This window comes from Salvia miltiorrhiza, chromosome 7 (genome assembly GCF_028751815.1).
Source record: "Salvia miltiorrhiza cultivar Shanhuang (shh) chromosome 7, IMPLAD_Smil_shh, whole genome shotgun sequence".
Lineage (NCBI taxonomy): Eukaryota > Viridiplantae > Streptophyta > Magnoliopsida > Lamiales > Lamiaceae > Salvia > Salvia miltiorrhiza.
This window is the reverse complement of record NC_080393.1, coordinates 42064608-42082489: the sequence shown is the minus strand read 5'-3', so window position 1 is coordinate 42082489 and position 17882 is coordinate 42064608. Positions and strand designations below refer to the sequence as shown.

Genomic DNA, 17882 nt, shown 5'->3' with positions numbered 1-17882 from the left:
TCTATGGATTAAAGCAAGCACCAAGAGCGTGGTATGATACTCTCTCTGAGTACCTGATTGAGCAAGGATTCAAGAAAGGATCAGTGGATAGAACTTTGTTCACACTGAAAGAATGAGAAGAGCTCCTACTAGTTCAGATATATGTTGATGATATCATCTTCGGATCTAAATCCGAACGCATGTGCAAGAAGTTTGCTGAAATTATGATGAATAAATTCCAGATGTCGATGATGGGATAAATGAATTTCTTTATGGGATTACAAGAAGCAAACTAAGGAAAGGATACTGATCAATCAGTCAAAGTATGCTATGGAACAGATCAACAAATTCGGCGTTCAACACATGAAGACGGTGAAAATTTTAATGAACACCAACTGAAAAGTGGATCCAGCAACTGAAGGAAAATCAGTATCATCGACAAAGTACAGAGAAATCATAGGATCTTTGCTATATCTAACTGCAAGCAGACCAGATATAGCATTTGTAGTCGGAGTATGTGCAAGATATCAGTCAGACTCGAGAAAAGCTCACATGGACACTGCAAAGAGAATTCTAAGATATCTTAAAGGCACACCCAATGTAGGTCTTTGGTATCCAACCGACGACAACTTCAAGCTATCTAGATACTTAGTCTCAGATTTTGCAGGAAGCAAAATTGATCGGAAATCAAATTCTGGAACTTGTCAATTCCTAGGTAACAAGCTAATCTCATGGTTTTCAAAGAAACAGACTTCAATCGCCACATCTACAACTGAAGCTGAATATATGGCTGCTGGAAGTTGCTGCTCACAAATACTATGGCTTATGCAACAACTGAAGGACTACGAGATCGAAGTAAGAGAAGCTCCAATCTTCTATGATAGCTCTAGTGCTATTGCAATCTCGCAGAATCCAGTACATCACACCAGATACAAGCATGTCACTATATGCCATCACTTTATTCGTGATCATGTGGAAAAGAAAGACGTCTCAGTTGAGAAGATCCATACAAGTATTCAAAGAGTTGATTTGCTAACCAAGGCTCTTCCAGAAGATAGATTCAATGATCTATGCGGAAGGATCGGACTACTAAATCCCGAAGATTGATGCTGGTCAAAGAATGCAAATTCAATGAAGAGGATTTCAACTCAAATCTTGACAACTGATGCTCAGTCAACTGAAGTCTCTTAACTGATGACGTGGCAACTAAGGAAGATAAGTCTTTAATAAAAGGAAACTGTTTACTCAGTTCAACTGAAGTCGTGGTATCGATTGACTACAATGATCAGTCGACCAGTAAGTAATTTCATATTACGCATTTAATTTAGTCTATCTCAGTTAAATCATTTATAGGCCTTTACATCTTTAAAATCATGTTTTTAACTGATAAGTGGCATCAAATGTTTTTAACTGATTGTTGGAAAACTGGAACTGAAATATCCTTGCTGGACAACACATTTAAGTAGCATTTGAAAAGGTCTTTAATTTGTCCCGCCCTTTTCAAAATCAGTATTCAGTATTTTATTTTCAAGTGACTAATCAAAGTACAATTTATTGCATAAATCCCTTATTTTAAGGAACTCGACTAACGAGCATTTAATGCGGATTTCAAATATCATTAAATACACCTTGGCGTGGATTTCAACTGCCGGTGTCTTTTCAAAGCCCTAAAGTAACTTTTCATCTCGCACGATCGCTCACATTAGCCTATAAGATTCATTTTCATCCACACTTAGACATTTTCTTCACATTCTACTACAATCTAACCATAAGTTCCAAAGCAATTCCCTGTGAGAAAACATTTATATCATTTTCTTTCAAAATCTAAGAAAATGGCATCAGTAGATTGCAACGGAAAACAAGTGCGTTATGAGCAATCATTGGATATCCTTGCTTTTCAACTGAAAACAGGACATATGGGCGCAGATGTGTTTCTGTCGAGACACGTGATCACTATTTTATTAGCAACAAAAATACCGCAACTAACACGGTGTAATCGTAGTATAAACAGCAATCGGATATCGTATCCACAGGGACTGTAAGACGAAATCACTCTATCTATCTCCTAAACAGACTCTAACAGTATGCAGGTAAAACGAATTATGAAGGTGAATTACGAACTAAGATTAACTAAATAAAAACTAAAGAGTATGTTAACTATGATAATTAACTCAAATATAAGGAAAGCTCTGACCCTAGGGATGTACTTTTACTAAGCAACTACATGCATTTAACCTATTGATTCAATTACCAATTTTAATCCAACCCTGATGAAAGATCACTATATTATTCACAAGCGTAACCAACGACCACCTATGAACGTAGATTAATTAATCCCTTTTCGCATTCAAGACTCCAAGGAATAAATTAACTCCCAAGCGTACACAAAGAATAGCTTCCTATAGCTTCACCTGTCGCAATCAAGACTCAAGGCTAACACTATATCATGCATTCCTGAATCGGCTGAACAATTATCGCATTCAAGACTCAAACTGAACAGCTAGACATGTAAATTATTGGCCAAATAATTCACAAGAAATTAAGCACCAGGAATCATGAATCACAAGTTGGAGGGCAAATTGATATCAATAAATCATACGCACATAATTGAATAGCTATGTACAAACCCTAGGTTCAGATAAAAGAACTAGCCAAACATAATAAAAGAAAGCAAAAACATAATTAATGAGAACTCAATTGAAAGAACTGAATTAAATAAAACTCTGAATAAAATAATTGTAGCGGCTTGAATCTTCAATCTTGTGGAAATCCAATCCAAGCTGTAAAAACTGGAAAGCAATAATAATCTAAAGCTATGAAACTGAGAAAATAAAGTTTGGGAACTGAAAAAGGAACCCTGAATAGGTCAAAAGAGGACCTATATATAGGCACAGGGGATAAATACAGTATAGAACTCGAAAATACTGATAAAATCCGAAAATCCCGCAAAATCCCGAAAATTCGGAAATTCCCGTCGGGCACTATTCACTGCTGCGCGCGACTTTCTTGTTTCGGCCATATCTTCCTCGTCCGAACTCGGATTTGCGAACCGTTTGCGCCTACTAACTCGTATCGAGAAGATCTACAACTTTCATTAAGAGCATTGGTCCAAATTCGAACTCCATATTTCTGTAAAAATCATCAAAGTACGAGCAAGTAACATATTTCACAAGATAAAGCAATTTAAGCACAAAACATTCATCCAACACTCAATTTCCTATAAAATTTACATCATAAGAACACTAAAAACAATGGAAACATGAGTGTTATCAACACGAGTGGCTGACCTTCGTCACTGCTGAAGCCCCTTACTTTTTGTAGACCCCGATCAACCAGTTCTACAAAGAACTCAAGTTTGATGATGCAGGTGATCTGATAACCAAGATCAACGTTTTCACCACACCGGACTTCAAGGAACAAGAGGATGTCCACATCAACGTTTCTGAGAATGTTCGGAAGTTGTTCAATCTGCCGAGCACTAGCCCAAAGCCCTCCATTATCACTGATGCGGAGGCAAATAAAATACTGAAGACAGCGATGCTTCAGGAGAGCACTCCCACCGAAGGGACTCTCAAGCTTACATTCTACAAGCCTGGCCACAATCTCCTGGCCAAAATAATTCAAAAATGTTGGTTTGGCGCTACAGGTTCACCAGACCAAGTTTCGCAGCCCCAGAAGAACGTGATGGCTGCACTTCTGAAGCCATGTCCCTACAACTATAAAGGAGCCTACCTTGACTTGCTCTACAATGAACCTACCAACCCAAAGTCAGCGACCATGCTCCGACAAGGGAATAGGGTAACTCAAATCATTCTTGAGGGCACCAGTCACATTTAGGTTTACTGGCCGGAGCAGCTGCCAGTGACTGATCACTTCCGCCTCTTCAAGGAGGCGAATGGAGGCTCCAAAACCTCCAAGAAAATAAAGTTGAAGGTAATCTTTGAACCTTCATCAGTTGAGACTGAAACCCCAGTGTCTCAAATTGATACTTCTAAGCCTTCTTCCACCCCCTCCGATATTCCTCCAGTCGCCCCCATAAATGTTCCTCGCCGCCCACGCACAATAACTAAAAAGTTCAAACCCAAATCCAAACCTCAACCTAAATCCGGTACGATATCAGTCAAGATTCCTACCAAAGGCAAAGAAATCAAACCCTCCTCCCCTTCAGCGCCAGTCCTTTCTAGCACTGAAGAACAACAAAAAGCCATCCAAACTTTAAGATTTGCATCTTCTAGGGATGCCACCCTCTATCTCAATCATCACTTCCCTGGCCTGAACCCTACATATGAAGTATACCACAACTTCTATCGTCTTCTTGCCTTCACCTTCATTAAAACAGCTACGTGCTCTCAGATCACGATCTCAATACCCTTGAGTCTGATGACACATTTGCCTTCGATGAGGCTCAGCTGTACATTATTTTCGACATTCCAAAGCTTTGAAATGTCATACATGATTTTGATCAGTTCGCCTTGAACTATCTCGAGTTTCAAGGGTACTCAAGGGGTCCCATGAACACTAACATTGATGCAGGGACTTCCACATCCAAAGCTGCAGAAGAGCCCCTGACTCTACAATCCACTGAGGCAACTCTTCAAGAAATTGATGTTTCTGCAGCCCAAGCTCTTCAAGATCAACCATCGACTGAACCCATAAGTCATGCAACTGAAGAAGAGCCACAACTGATGGATAATGATCATGTCGGAGCCTCAATTGAAGCTCCTGAATTGGAGAAAATGACAACCACTGATCCAACATCTCCAGAGGGTCAAGTTGTCGACATAACTGATGAACTAGTGCAGTCACCTTCACCTCCAAAATCCGAAGTTGCTGTTGCACTGAAAGTTGCTGGGAAACACTGCTGGCATAGCTGCTGCAGGATTTATTCCTGATTTTCCTTCTGATGATGTACAGGTCATCCCAGCTGCCCCAACAACTGAACCAGGAGCTTTTGACACAACTGTTGTTGCTGCTTCAACTGGAAAATTTTCTTCTGCTGCCACACCAGTAGAACCCCATCAATCGACTGATGTTGAAGTTTCAACTGTTCCAGCATCAACTGAACAATCCACTTTTGATTCATCTGCAGAGAAGCCAACTGGAGCTCTCACTGAACCTCCAGTCCAGCCAAAGGAAACAACTGAAGCTGCTCCTTCCTCTTCTATCCCAGGAGCATCTTCATCCAAAGAGAAATCCAAGGCACCGCATATTCCTCCGAAATTGCCCGTTGAACACATCGAGATCACAAGGCCGCCTCTCCACGGATATGATTCCGATGAGGAAATTGATGTACGCCTAACTGCCTGGAAATACAACGCTCCTTCTGGTATATCTTTTTAATTGCCTGAAGGATTGGAAGAACAAAACAAGATGTTGTTGCTGTTGGTCTCTAACCAACACAATGAGATAGAGAAGCTGAAGCATGAGCTCGAATGCAGAGACATTTATGCATATAAATACGTGAAGAAGCTGAAGGAGGTTGAGGCCACACTCACCGACGATATGATTGAACATTTCGTTTAGTTGCCACCTTGAATGCCAAATTGAATAGTCTCTCCACCACTTACTTCGAACATGCGGCATGGGTACTTCCTCTCACAGTATTTGTCCTCCATCTCCAAAAAGAAGTTGGCATTCTCAAAGATGAAATTAGGATTGCTAAACTACAAGCAAAGGAAAGGCTCTTGGATGCTCAATACAAGCTCGACTCCCTTCGGACTGAGTTCATGAAGGAGTACATGACTGAAGTTGGCACAAAGTTGCTTATTGCAGAAGAACTTCGCCTAGTCAACGTGAGGATTGCTCAACTGGAGGCCGAACTTCGTGCAGTTCAAGATTCCAACAACACTGCTCTTATTCAGAAGATGTTCAACGACATCCAGGACCTTCAAGATTGCATTGGCTTGATGTCCGGTGATGATGCCAAAAAGGGGGAAGAGTATTGGGGTCCTGATCTATCGCAGCCCGACGTCTAGCCAGTGATAGCGTAGACCGGGTATCGATACGACTAAATAAAAGAAAGAAGCAAATAAAGAAAACTAGGTTGAACATCAAGCGAAAGCTCTAAATCAAACAGGATAAGACAGACAACAATAACAACATCTCAAGGTACAAACATCATCGGCTTCATAAGTTCAAAAGTATCAGGATTCTCAATAATATTTACAAAGCTGGCATAGTTAAATATTCACAAAGGTTCATATTATGCAGAGTATCGCAGCAAAAGATAAATAGATTATATGTATGAAGACATATAACCCAGAGTAAATTTCTCGATCAAGTTCAAAACAACTTCAACATTATGACACTACCGTAAGAAATAGAAATACGGTAAAAGGGAAAATCATCTGAACAGAAGCCCCACCAGCACCAGTCCAATCTCCCTCCTTGCTTATCCTGCACGTTTAGAAATATATGTAGGGCGTGAGTATAAAATACTCAGTGGGCATACGCCGAAAAACAAGAAAGTTGCTCTTAGAGCTATAGATTGAACTTGCCACATTAAGCAACACACATAGGGGTTTTAGTTTAAAAGAACATGTGCATGCAGTTTTAATCATAAAACATCATAAATAGGCGTCTGCAAACAAAGTACTCGTCATATATGTACCGCATCTACAACTCATCATCATCAAAGGTATTGAGAAGTAGGCCTCCTTCTCAAACACCGTGACCGGCCGACCCGAAAGACAGCTCGCGGTCACCTCTGTGTACACAATCCCGCTTGTGGCAGGACCCGAATTCGTTTCATCTCATCAGTAGAGGGTAACATACAGGCTCATCATCATAAAACTTGGCAAGTCAATAGTTCTCAAACATCATTCATCTCAAAGCAGTAAAATAACTCATCAACGTCATCATCAAAATAATTTAGAAAGCTCGTATAATATGTATACTCAAAATAATGCCCACCTAGCAAACTTAGCTTACTCTTGTAGTACTCGAGGTGAACTCACTTCCGTCCTCTGCTCGTATCATCAGATATCATCAACATCGTAGATGGTACATGGGATAAAATAAACCTCAGTTAGAAACTTATTTACTAAAGACTCTAATCCTATCTCAATGATATCTCATCACTCATCTTTTATACACTCCAATAATCTCAATCTCCTAACACTACAACAAAAATTGGATAAGACATTACACATATAACATTGTTTTTTGTCAAAGTCTGTGGTCTTATATATTTCGTCTATGGTCTTATCTTTGCCTGTAGTCTTTTAGCATGTAAATATGCTAATAGACACTAGACTTATGAGTCTGTTGTTATAGATGAGTTGTTAAATATAATCTATAACACTGGATCTAATAGTCCATGGTCATATATATGATGTTATTTTATAAAAATAATAAATTGGTGAAATAATAATAAAATTTAAAAAATAATTTTGTTTTTCTCTAAAATTAATGACCTCTTATAGCAATAATTTAATTAATGAAAAAATTAAAATCGTAAATATAAAATTAAAAATAATAACTAAACTTATACTATTTTTTAATAAAATTAAGAAAATTATTTAATTATGACAATTAAACTCATACTATATTTTCTTAATTAAATTAATTTTCCCTAAAAATTATTTTCACATTGTCACTCTTTTCTTTTTGTCATTATGATTAAAAAAATATCTTACTTTTTTTTAATGTTAACAAAACTAATAATTATCCAACTCGAAGGAAATTTATAATCCCTCAATTTGAACGATTTTTTAAAGATATATACTACTATAAAAAATCCTAAGTAATTAAATAAATTTCCCCTAAAAACAAATAAGGTTACGAATACTCTCAATACTAGCAGTACTCAGCGCTGAAATTAACTTCTGATAACCGCCGCGGCTATCTAGAGCACTTTCTTCCTCCACGGCCGGGGGTCACTGTCTGTCCCTGCGCGATTGCCGGTCACTGTTGCTCACGGCGCAGCCGCTTTCCCCTACCTTAGTGGCTATTTCTCTGTCAAGTCAGTTACTCTCTTGGACGCCTTAACTCCCCCGCCCCATTCTCTTGGCGCTGCGATTGAAGCTCGCCTCCGTCAGGCCGTTGTTCGAAAATCATTGCGATAGAGGTAAGGGATTTTGATTTTAATTCACCTATCTCAATCTTTCTTTCCCTCACTATCTATCACCCTCGCCCAGCTTTGTGCCACTGCCACCGTGCCGTCATCGACGTCAACGTGCTCCGCCTCCGTCGTTGACATTGTTGCTGCCACTGTGTCCTGTTGTCTCCCCCTTCGTTCTTATAAGGTTAATTTCCTACGTGTGTTATCATTGGTATACGTCTAGAAACTGTTTGATGTTTTATTTTAAAGAACAATTTATCGTTCAATAATTGTAACCTGCTAATTTTTTTCACGCAATATTGAATAATGTCCAGTTCATAGAAATAGAGTGTATTGGGTGATAAGAGGACCAAGTACGAAGCCACTAAATGAAACGAATTCTTGTATGAACTTCTGTGTATGATTTTTGTGTATGGCTTTTGTAAATGTTCTTGATTATCTGCTCTCACGTTTGATTCTGAAATCAATTCATGCATGGAAATCTATTTTTATTTTGTGTAAATTGAAATAGCCCAATAATTCCAATCAAATGGATTTTTTCAATAGCAAAATGTTACTTGTTTTTTACTTTTCAATTATATGTTCGTCAAAGGGAAACTTAAAATGTATATATATTATACAATTGGATATGTTGGATATGTGTTTTGGTTGATCTCTACATAATGCATGTAGCACAGGTGTTTTCCGTATTTAGTTTTTGTGATCTAATGTGCTCATGCATTTTACAAGTTCTAGTTTGATGACAGCAAGGCAATTGATTGTTTTACTAAATTAATGCTTGTTTTCGTATTTTGCTGGGTGGAGAATCTGGAATAGTGAAATGCTCTTGCAGAAAGAAATTGCCTGTTTATTGAAGTTTTCAACTTTTGGATGCATTTTCATTCCCTGTAAGTTATAAGTTGCTGGGTTAACTTTAGTACTTGAGCTTTGAATTTTGCATCAACTCGTGGTTGCTAAAATATTAGCTTATTCTTCTCTCTGTCTAGAGGGAGCTTGACTAGAACTATAGACATTTGGACAAATGAAAAAGTACCACCCTTATCAATCAATATTTTATAATGGGTTAGGTTTTAGTTTTATAATTTGTTGATGAGTATGGAACATATGTATTATTTTAACATAATTATTGTGTATTGACGGAATGACAACATGTGACTAATTTGTTTATGATAATTTTTTATTGTGATTGTGTGAAGGATATGTAGTGGTGAAGGCAAAGAAGACAATATTGGACATATTGATTTATGCATCACATTTTGAAGGAACGAAGGAGGAACAAGTGTTAACTCATTTGAATGTTAGGATTGAACTTATTTGGTAGTGGATCCACACATTTTAGTTTTAGTTATTGTTAGAATTTGGTCGAATCTTTAAGTTGTAATGAATATTGAAATTTTATAATGATTATGTTATAAATGAAAATGATTTTCTCATGCTTTTAAATAAATATTGAATTTTCAGGTTAAAATTTTCTTATAAATACAGGATTTAATTGATTTTAAAGTTATAAAAGAGCATGAATTTTTTGGGACCTACGACACAGCTCAAAAACTGAAGTGGTGTATAAGAAATAAATTGGGTGTTTTTCTACTACGACAACAGACAAAAGCTAGTGTCGTATACAGAAAATACCATAGACAATCGACACCTACGACACTACTCGAAAACCATAGTGATATTAATGATACAACAACGGACTCTATGCTCTCAAAGACCATATACAATGTCTGTTGTCATAAATATCTATGACAACAGGCAATGCCTGTGGTCTTTGAGCACCTTTTTCTAGGCACCTACGACACTACCACTTACAACAACAGACATTTTCTCTAATAGACAATAGGCAATGCCCAATGTCTATTAGCTTTTTTGTAGTAGTGTAAGTCTCTATGTATATATATATATATATATATATATATATATATATATATATATATATACTAAGAAATCACAAGTCCTACTCTCGACTTAACACTCAAATAGGGCTAGATTAATAGCAATCAAGCACATAGAAACACATAGACACATAAGGTACATAGAAATACATATATAAGTTATCACATACAAATGTCATTCTGCACTATCTCAAACTAAAATCTTAATCCGTTTCAACTCGGACGTCTCCTGGGTATCGAGACTCATATCAATGGAAACCTCTTTGAGTCTAGTTTCATTTGAAAAAAGTAGGTTGAAAAACTCCAAGTGGTTTAAGAGATATGATTGTTCTCCTACAGTCTACCATATCCGGCAGTTTTGTGCAATCGAAAGCTCTGATTTTTCAAAAATAGTAACCATTGTTGAAATAGATTGAAATTTGGTGGGTAGCTATCTAACAAAATAATATCTTTACCATAAAAAGTTAAAAGGCAAATCCTTACGGGAAGCTACTAAAAAGGGTGGCTCTAGTGTCTGCCCTTCAAAATTTTCGGTAGAAAGTTGCAGTTGGAGTTCTATATTTTGGAAAAATAGTAAATGAAGTCCAAATGACTTGAAATTTTACAATTATATTCAAGACTCATATATATACTTACCATAAAATTCTCAATACTTTTGGGTAACAAAAGCCCGTCGAAAACAGTAGGTCAGTAGCCTTTAAAAGGTTCTCAAAATAACTCCAAACTTGAGCATAAAAGCAAATACCTCAACTCCAAACTTCTTCGATGAGAAATTCTCAATAATTCAAATTAAGCTCTTATAACACCCAAGAACATAAATACAAGATCAAATGACTCAAGAAAAATCAAACTCAACTTCCCTTTTTCACATCATACTCGATTCTCAACCAATATTTTAAGAAATGATCTGTTTCATCTCTTATCACATATACATGCTCAAATACTCCTCAATTAGCCATATATGATCACATCTCTCTCATAACTTAACACATTAGGGAAGACTCCTCTTACACATACAAACTAAACTCGGGGAAAAATCCACATATTAACGAACATTCTCAATTCAAGTATGATATAATCTTATATGAAGTCCAATCAGCACATAGATATCCTCAAACCAAACATTGACCTCACAGAATAAGAATACCGAAAACCTATGTAAACTAAACTCAAGTAAATTCTCATATAGGCAACAATCAACCAATTTAATCATTATTAAACGCTATTAGCATGCTTAATATCATTTATCCTAAGCCAATTCAAACAATCACTACTAAAAATCAAAATAGGGATAACGGTTCATACATAACGGTTTTGGTCAAAAACCGTTATGTATGAGCGCACTTTTAGTGATATATAACGGTTTTACAAAATTTTGTTATGTATGTACTGTTATCCAAATGTATTTGTAACAGTATCAAATTAAGCGTTACATATTTGCGTTATCTATTAGTGATATAAATAACGGTATTATTAAACCGTTAAGTTATACGTTATCTATGAGCATCTGCTTTATAACGATTATTTTAGCGTTAAGAAAATCGTTATATATAAGTATTATTTATTTATTAATTTTATTTTTATTCATTTATGTCATTAATTCTAATTTTTAAATAAACTAAATACCTCCCTCAATTTCAAAATCAGAAATCTAGGGTTTCAAGTTTCACTTTGAATATCTCTTTCTCCGGTGAATCTCGCCGTCGCCGCCGCCGCCGCCGCTGCCGCTGCCGCTGCTCGACCGTTCCTCACGCCCTCTGCTCTCACCGTTTCAGGTATTCCTTCTCTCTTACTCGTTCTCTCTCCCCTTGCCATCTACGCTTCCTCCCCGATCTCCCTCCACCCCCTGCTCTCGTTCGCGGCGCCGCCGCGAATCGCCGCTGCGTATCCTTGCTATGGTATCCTCATCGCTGCTCCTGTCGAAAGCTCGCGGCAGTTCGGCAGTCGCCGAGGAAATCTCGGCTGCGGCGGCGATGAGAGCGTGATTCGGGAAGATAAGCTGCGGAGCACAAGGAATCATCGGCGACATACGAATGGACCGTGGAATGGTATCCGCTGTACCTCGCGACGTAAGTATCGGACGACGCGCCGCTAGGGCTCACCGCGACATCTGCCGCGAACCGCCGCTGCTCGAGCAGCACCAGCGGTCGTCGCCGCCAGTTGCACCTCCGCCGTGGTGGTTCTCGGCTATTGCTGCCCCATTTTCTTCTTCTATTTTGTTCTTTTTCTTTACTTATTCTATGTTAAATCCTTGTTCTAATTCTTCCCTAACTATTCCCCTATTTCAGGAATCGACCGAATGTCGAACGTTGTCGATTCGAGGGTGAGAAATGATTAAAGAGTTCTGCACAGAATCTCTAACTATTTCTCTAACTATAGAATAGTGATTTATTACAAGTTCTAAGGAAAAGTTGAGGTTTTGTTCACTGCCCATGTTAGAATTCTTATGGCTTTTTGTGAATTAATTGGCATTACTTGATGATATCCGGAAGGCACTTGGTTGTTTTGATTGTCCTTATTGTTTTGCTTCATTTTTAATTGCTTAATCCTTCACTTGCAGATGCCTTGTTAAGATTAGGTAACTACATAATTGTTTTACACTTGGATTAAGCAAGGTCATTATGTTTGATTCTGTAATTTTGACAGAGAAGGGTTAAGTTGTACAGTTCTCTGAAATTGCTGTTAATATGGATAACTTTCAAGATCCCCATAAAGGGCTTCTTTGTCAATTATCAATGCTTGAAAGAAGAATGGCTCAAGGTAATATTGGGAGTTTATTCTTCTTGCTACTTTTATTAAGATTTCGCTATAGCATTGTTGATAATTAATTAGCCATGTATGTATATCTTCCAGGATCTGATGACTAGGCCAAAATTGTTGATGACAGCATAAAGCATGCAAAAGAAGCCATCTCTCTAGATGTCAAGGATGGGAACTCTTGGTGTGAGTGTAAAAGAAGATCATAAAAATAACCCTAGTGTTTTGCATGCCCATTTACTATGAAAACTCAGTCTTCTTTGTTCTTTTATATTTTTTATCTCCATATTTTTTTCTTCATTTTGCACAGATAACTTAGGTAATGCTTGTCTCACTTCTTTTTTTGTCACTGGAGCATGGGATCATGGAAAGCTTCTCCAATATTTAAAGTCTTATCAACATGTTGTGAGTGTAATTCTAGATAATGTCTTATATACTGCAGTTCTATTACTAGTCTTTTCAGGTTTTAAGAATTTTTTTGTATATTCAGGAAAAAGATGAAAGAATGAAGTCCAATCCTGACCTCTACTTTAACTGCAGAACTCGATGGCTGGGAAGAATCATCGGAAGCTGTTGAAGTTGATGGTGAGAATTCAGTGCTGGAAGAAACCGAATCTTCCTCTTATAACGTCTCTAATGGTAATAGAAGCCGACATGTAAATGATGATGACTCTTATCTCCCCGAAAGGTACACTGTTTATATAGATTTTATAACAAGCTATTTGAAATAACATTTACTAGTATAGAAATAAATGTGTTCATACAAGTATGCTAATGTTCCTTCCGTTTGAAGTTCCAGCTTGCTTTTTATCAATCTTTTTAAGACATCATAATCTTAGTGACACTACTAAAAATCAAAATAGGGATAACGGTTCATACATAACGGTTTAGTGTGTGAATTTGTTAATTTCTGTTAATTTCTTAGGGTTCAATGATGGAAGAAAAGTTAATGAGATTAGTTGAGTCTTGTATACAATGTATGTGTGTTTCGAATTTAGTTTGATGAAATTGATTGAGTATATGAGTGTTTATATATACTGGAAGCATGCTAGTTTTGATTTAGAGTTTATGAATGACAATTGTTGGACTGGAATCCTGTGCTGTTTTACAGCAGATTAAAGCTTATGTTTCGATGAGTTTTCGTGGCTTGATGGCATTGAAATTTTAGTATGTGTATCTATGATATGTCTGCTTTGTCTCTGCAAAATTTCATGTCTATTGGATGATGTTTGCTATTTTTAAGATATTTAGGAAAAATGATGACAGAAACTGTCAACTGTTGGTAGGCTTCACCAAAACGTTTATATCTCTTAAACCATTAGGGATTTTCTATCACCGTTTTTTTTAAACGAAAATAGACTAAAATACATTTCTAAAAAAATAAGTCTTATAGTTTTATGACCTCTGAAACAGACCAGTTTATTCTTTCAAAAATGTTCTGTTTTGCTGTCATATTTTTTCAACAGTAAAAGTATCTGAGTTTCATAGTCTATTAGGCAGATCATATGAACGAATTTCCTTTTGAAAATTTTACCAAATCTTCTAGGATATCTTTGGTATAGGCTGATTAAGTTTGATGAATTTTTGTAAAGGTTTGCTTTGTTTTCAGATGGCCTAAACAATATTTGCAGAAACTGTCAATTTTTGACAGCCTGCACTAAAGGAGTAATATCTCTAAAACCTTTAATCTTTTTGGTTAACTATCACTTTTGGAGTAAACTACACTTCATGAAGTTTTTGAAATAAAATGGTATGAAATTTTATGTTAATTGAGTTTATTGTTATGAATTTTTAAAGATGGCACAAAAACAGCACACTTTCTAGATAACAACTTGATCATATTATACACACTTTAACTAAGTATGGAAAAAGTTGAATGTTGTCAAAACATGAAGGTGTTAGCTTATTAATGTTGGAGGTTATGAAATGATCGTGCATATGTGTATGTATGATTTTCTAAGTCTTGAATTTTGTGGATGATACAATATGGTTGATTCTTTATGTGATTAAATGGTGTGAGTTGTGAGGGTTATGATTAACGCACATACGTGTTTGTGTTTGACACTCAAACAAATGGTTTCGAGCTTAAATGATAGTGATGTGATAGAAAGTCTTGTGATTGATTGATATGGGAATGTGAAGATAGTTAGTCTTATTTTCCCATTGTGTACTGTGATGTTTAGATATATATTTGCTTCATTATTTGCAGGAAGGTGACTATGAGATGAAGCATATAGATAAAGTTGGAACTCGGACGTTCAATGTAGCTATTGCCCCCTTTGCTCTGTCCACATTTGGAGATGATATTAGTGTAGAGATTATCCAACTCATATGCAGCTTCTAGTTGTAGAGATTATGATGTTATTTAGATATATTTGACACTTTGATTATGGATGGATAAAGTTATTTGGATGATTAAATATTTATATATGTTTTGGTTGTGGAATATGTTGTGTTTGAGGATATTGTATATTGTATAATTTGTATTTAAATTCTGCATTTGAAAATACATAACGGAAATAATCGTTATGTAAAATACAAAAAAACGTTATGTATAACAACAACAAAGTATAAGAGAGACATTTTATAACGAAAAAAATAAGTTTTATAACGATGAAAACCGTTATATACAGTTACAATACATAACGGAAAAAATAAGTTTTATAACGGTGAAAACCGTTATGTATAGTTACAATACATAACAAAAAAAATACATTTTATAACAGATTTTATTGTTATGTGTTACATTCATGCAAAACGGTAATTAACCGTTATGTAAAATATAAAAAATCGTTATGTATAGTTACAATACATAACGGAAAAAATATATTTTATAACAGATTTTACCGTTACGTATTAAAATCATACACAACGGTATTTCATGTGTTATGTATCATCATAGTACCGTTATGTATACATAACATAAATAACGGTATATTACCGTTATGTATGAGCGCCCTCATACATAACACCACTATATACAACGCTTGTTTTGGTACATAGATAACGGAAAATTACCGTTATGTATGAACGTTTTTTTTAGTAGTGAATTAACACATAGGTATGAAAATCCTAATTTTTGTTAAACTAAACTTTTTTGAGAATCAATAAGCATGACTAAATCATTAATCCAACCTTAAATCTATCAATATAGGTCACTTAAATCACATATATAAACCATAAATTTACAATTTAAAGCATAGAGACTCATATACCTAATTTTCATCAAACTAACCTTCATCAAAATTAACAATCCACTTCAAATCATCAATCTACTCCATCAATTATCATATTAGTCATCTCATAAGCTCATACTCATCATCAATTTATCATTCAATCCATACACTCAAGAACTCCCAAATTTTAGATAAACTTAAGAAAAGGAAGAGAAATTTTTTTGAAGGGAAAGACACCAAATTTTCAAAATTTTTGAGGGAGAAATAGAGGGGTGTTTTTCTTGCTTCAATCATGCATATATACACATATATAACTCAAATACGATTGGATCTAGAGATATCTAACACTTACTCAAGGATTTTGAGAGAAGTAGAATTTCTTCACTCTAGACTCCAAGCTCTAATTCTTCCAAGATCTCTTGATTCAAGTGTATAAGGTGTTTTAGGGTTTGATTTAATGGAGGATACTAATATAGAAGTGATTTAGGAAGCTTGAAGGTATCTCTAATGGTGATCAATGGAGGAGAAAGAGAGAAATGGGAGAGAGAGGGTGAGTGGCGTGAGTGAGAGGGATGAGAGAGTGAGAGAAAATTTTGTTTCAGCTAAAGACAACTTGTCCCCTATTCCTTCAACATAATTAATGCTTCATTTAATGCCTTCTAATCCTCTTGCCCACTTGATAAATTAGTCACATGGTAAAAATATTAAAATAATGGTTGTGAGAGTGGCAATGTGTGTAGTAAAATTAAATCATGTAATATTACTCATTAATAGAAATAAAAAACTATACTCTATACTTGTATGGCCAAAATAAAAATAATAACACCAATAATTAGTGCACTCGCTCAATCAACTTCACACCATCTCAGGAAAATAAATCTTGAGAAATACTGTTAGAAAAATTCTTAATATATAGATACTTTACTGCTTCCCGATTAAAACAAATCTTGTTCGTTAAAAATCTCAAAAAAAAAACTCACTTGCTACCATTCTCAAGAAAATCATAATCACTCAATCATAAAGCACACGTAACAAATAGTCACATAATCAGTCAATCAAATAATCTCAGATAATGTCACGTAAGCAATCAACATTTAACATCAAACAGATCATCTCTCAACTCGACTCTTCTCTATAGGGATTCTCACTCATTTTTCTCAACTCTATTTCTAACCAGATGTTCCTACGAACATAATAAGACAATCAGTCTCGCAGATAGCTATGTATCCGTCATCAGAAATAAAATATAATCTCTTCTCAATTCAATCAGCATCTCTATCTCAACTCGTTCTCTCAAAGCTGTTCACTCTGTAGTTCCATCATCAACTTCTAACAGACTCATATCTCCATCTATATAGAAACTTCATCTCATCTAAAATAATCAAAAATCTAATATATCAATATTACGACACTCTCAGTAGTGTCTCGACACTATTGCTAATAAGAAAAAGTGTGGGGTGTTATATGATCTTTCTGTCGGATCTATCGGCGCTGCCCAAGAGAAACCAGCCGCTCCGTCCCAGGGGAATACAGAAAGAGACCCATAGCAGAAGAGCAAGAGCCTCGAGAGCATGAGCTGCGAGCTAAGAAGGCACTGAAACTTGCTGAGCCTGCACCTCGTCCTCCCACCATCAAGTTAAAAGAAAGGCAATTCATGAAGAAATGTGTTGGAGAAGGTCTTCTGGTATCCCATCTTGATAAGGTTGATCGCGTCGATAAATGGGTGCCTGAAGACATGAATGCCTGGTGGGAGAGAATAAAGGAAATCTATACCAAGTGGATTGTTTTTGCTTAACTCGATCAAAACCCAGATTTCCAGAGGAAAGCTTGGAGATATTTTCTCTCCAACTGGACTGAAAAGAGGATGGTATTGATGCAAAAGAGAAAGCTAAGATGTCAACTATCTTATACCCCCTAAGAGCCTTTGTGAGTCCTCTCAAGCACAAGAATCACATCAACCGTGAGACCATCAAGAAGGAGGTTGAAGCTTTATTCAGAATTTGGGGTGTTACA

The 17882-nt window shown here is 36.1% G+C and overlaps 3 long non-coding RNA genes across 10 annotated transcripts; 2 read left to right on the top strand and 1 right to left on the bottom strand.

Moving 5' to 3' along the window:
• Window positions 1–6085: 6085 nt before the first annotated feature.
• LOC130992849 (uncharacterized) lies at window positions 6086–16490 on the bottom strand. 2 transcript variants are annotated; one of them, XR_009091439.1, is made up of 3 exons: window positions 16222–16490; window positions 6590–6944; window positions 6086–6375 (listed from the first exon to the last, which is right to left on the bottom strand). It is a non-coding gene; the product is annotated as an uncharacterized LOC130992849 (long non-coding RNA). The 2 variants fall into 2 exon arrangements; XR_009091440.1 differs by having other exon boundaries at window positions 6086–6944; window positions 16222–16473.
• LOC130992848 (uncharacterized) lies at window positions 7680–9474 on the top strand. Of its 2 annotated transcripts, XR_009091438.1 has the most exons (4): window positions 7680–8047; window positions 8118–8225; window positions 8846–8928; window positions 9238–9474. It is a non-coding gene; the product is annotated as an uncharacterized LOC130992848 (long non-coding RNA). The 2 variants fall into 2 exon arrangements; XR_009091437.1 differs by lacking the exon at window positions 8846–8928 and having other exon boundaries at window positions 7695–8047.
• LOC130992846 (uncharacterized) lies at window positions 11558–15139 on the top strand. Of its 6 annotated transcripts, XR_009091436.1 has the most exons (7): window positions 11570–12112; window positions 12225–12259; window positions 12583–12696; window positions 12790–12879; window positions 13004–13098; window positions 13184–13381; window positions 14903–15139. It is a non-coding gene; the product is annotated as an uncharacterized LOC130992846 (long non-coding RNA). The 6 variants fall into 6 exon arrangements; XR_009091433.1 differs by having other exon boundaries at window positions 11558–11711; window positions 11863–12696; XR_009091435.1 differs by having other exon boundaries at window positions 11569–12112; window positions 12225–12696.
• Window positions 16491–17882: the final 1392 nt, after the last annotated feature.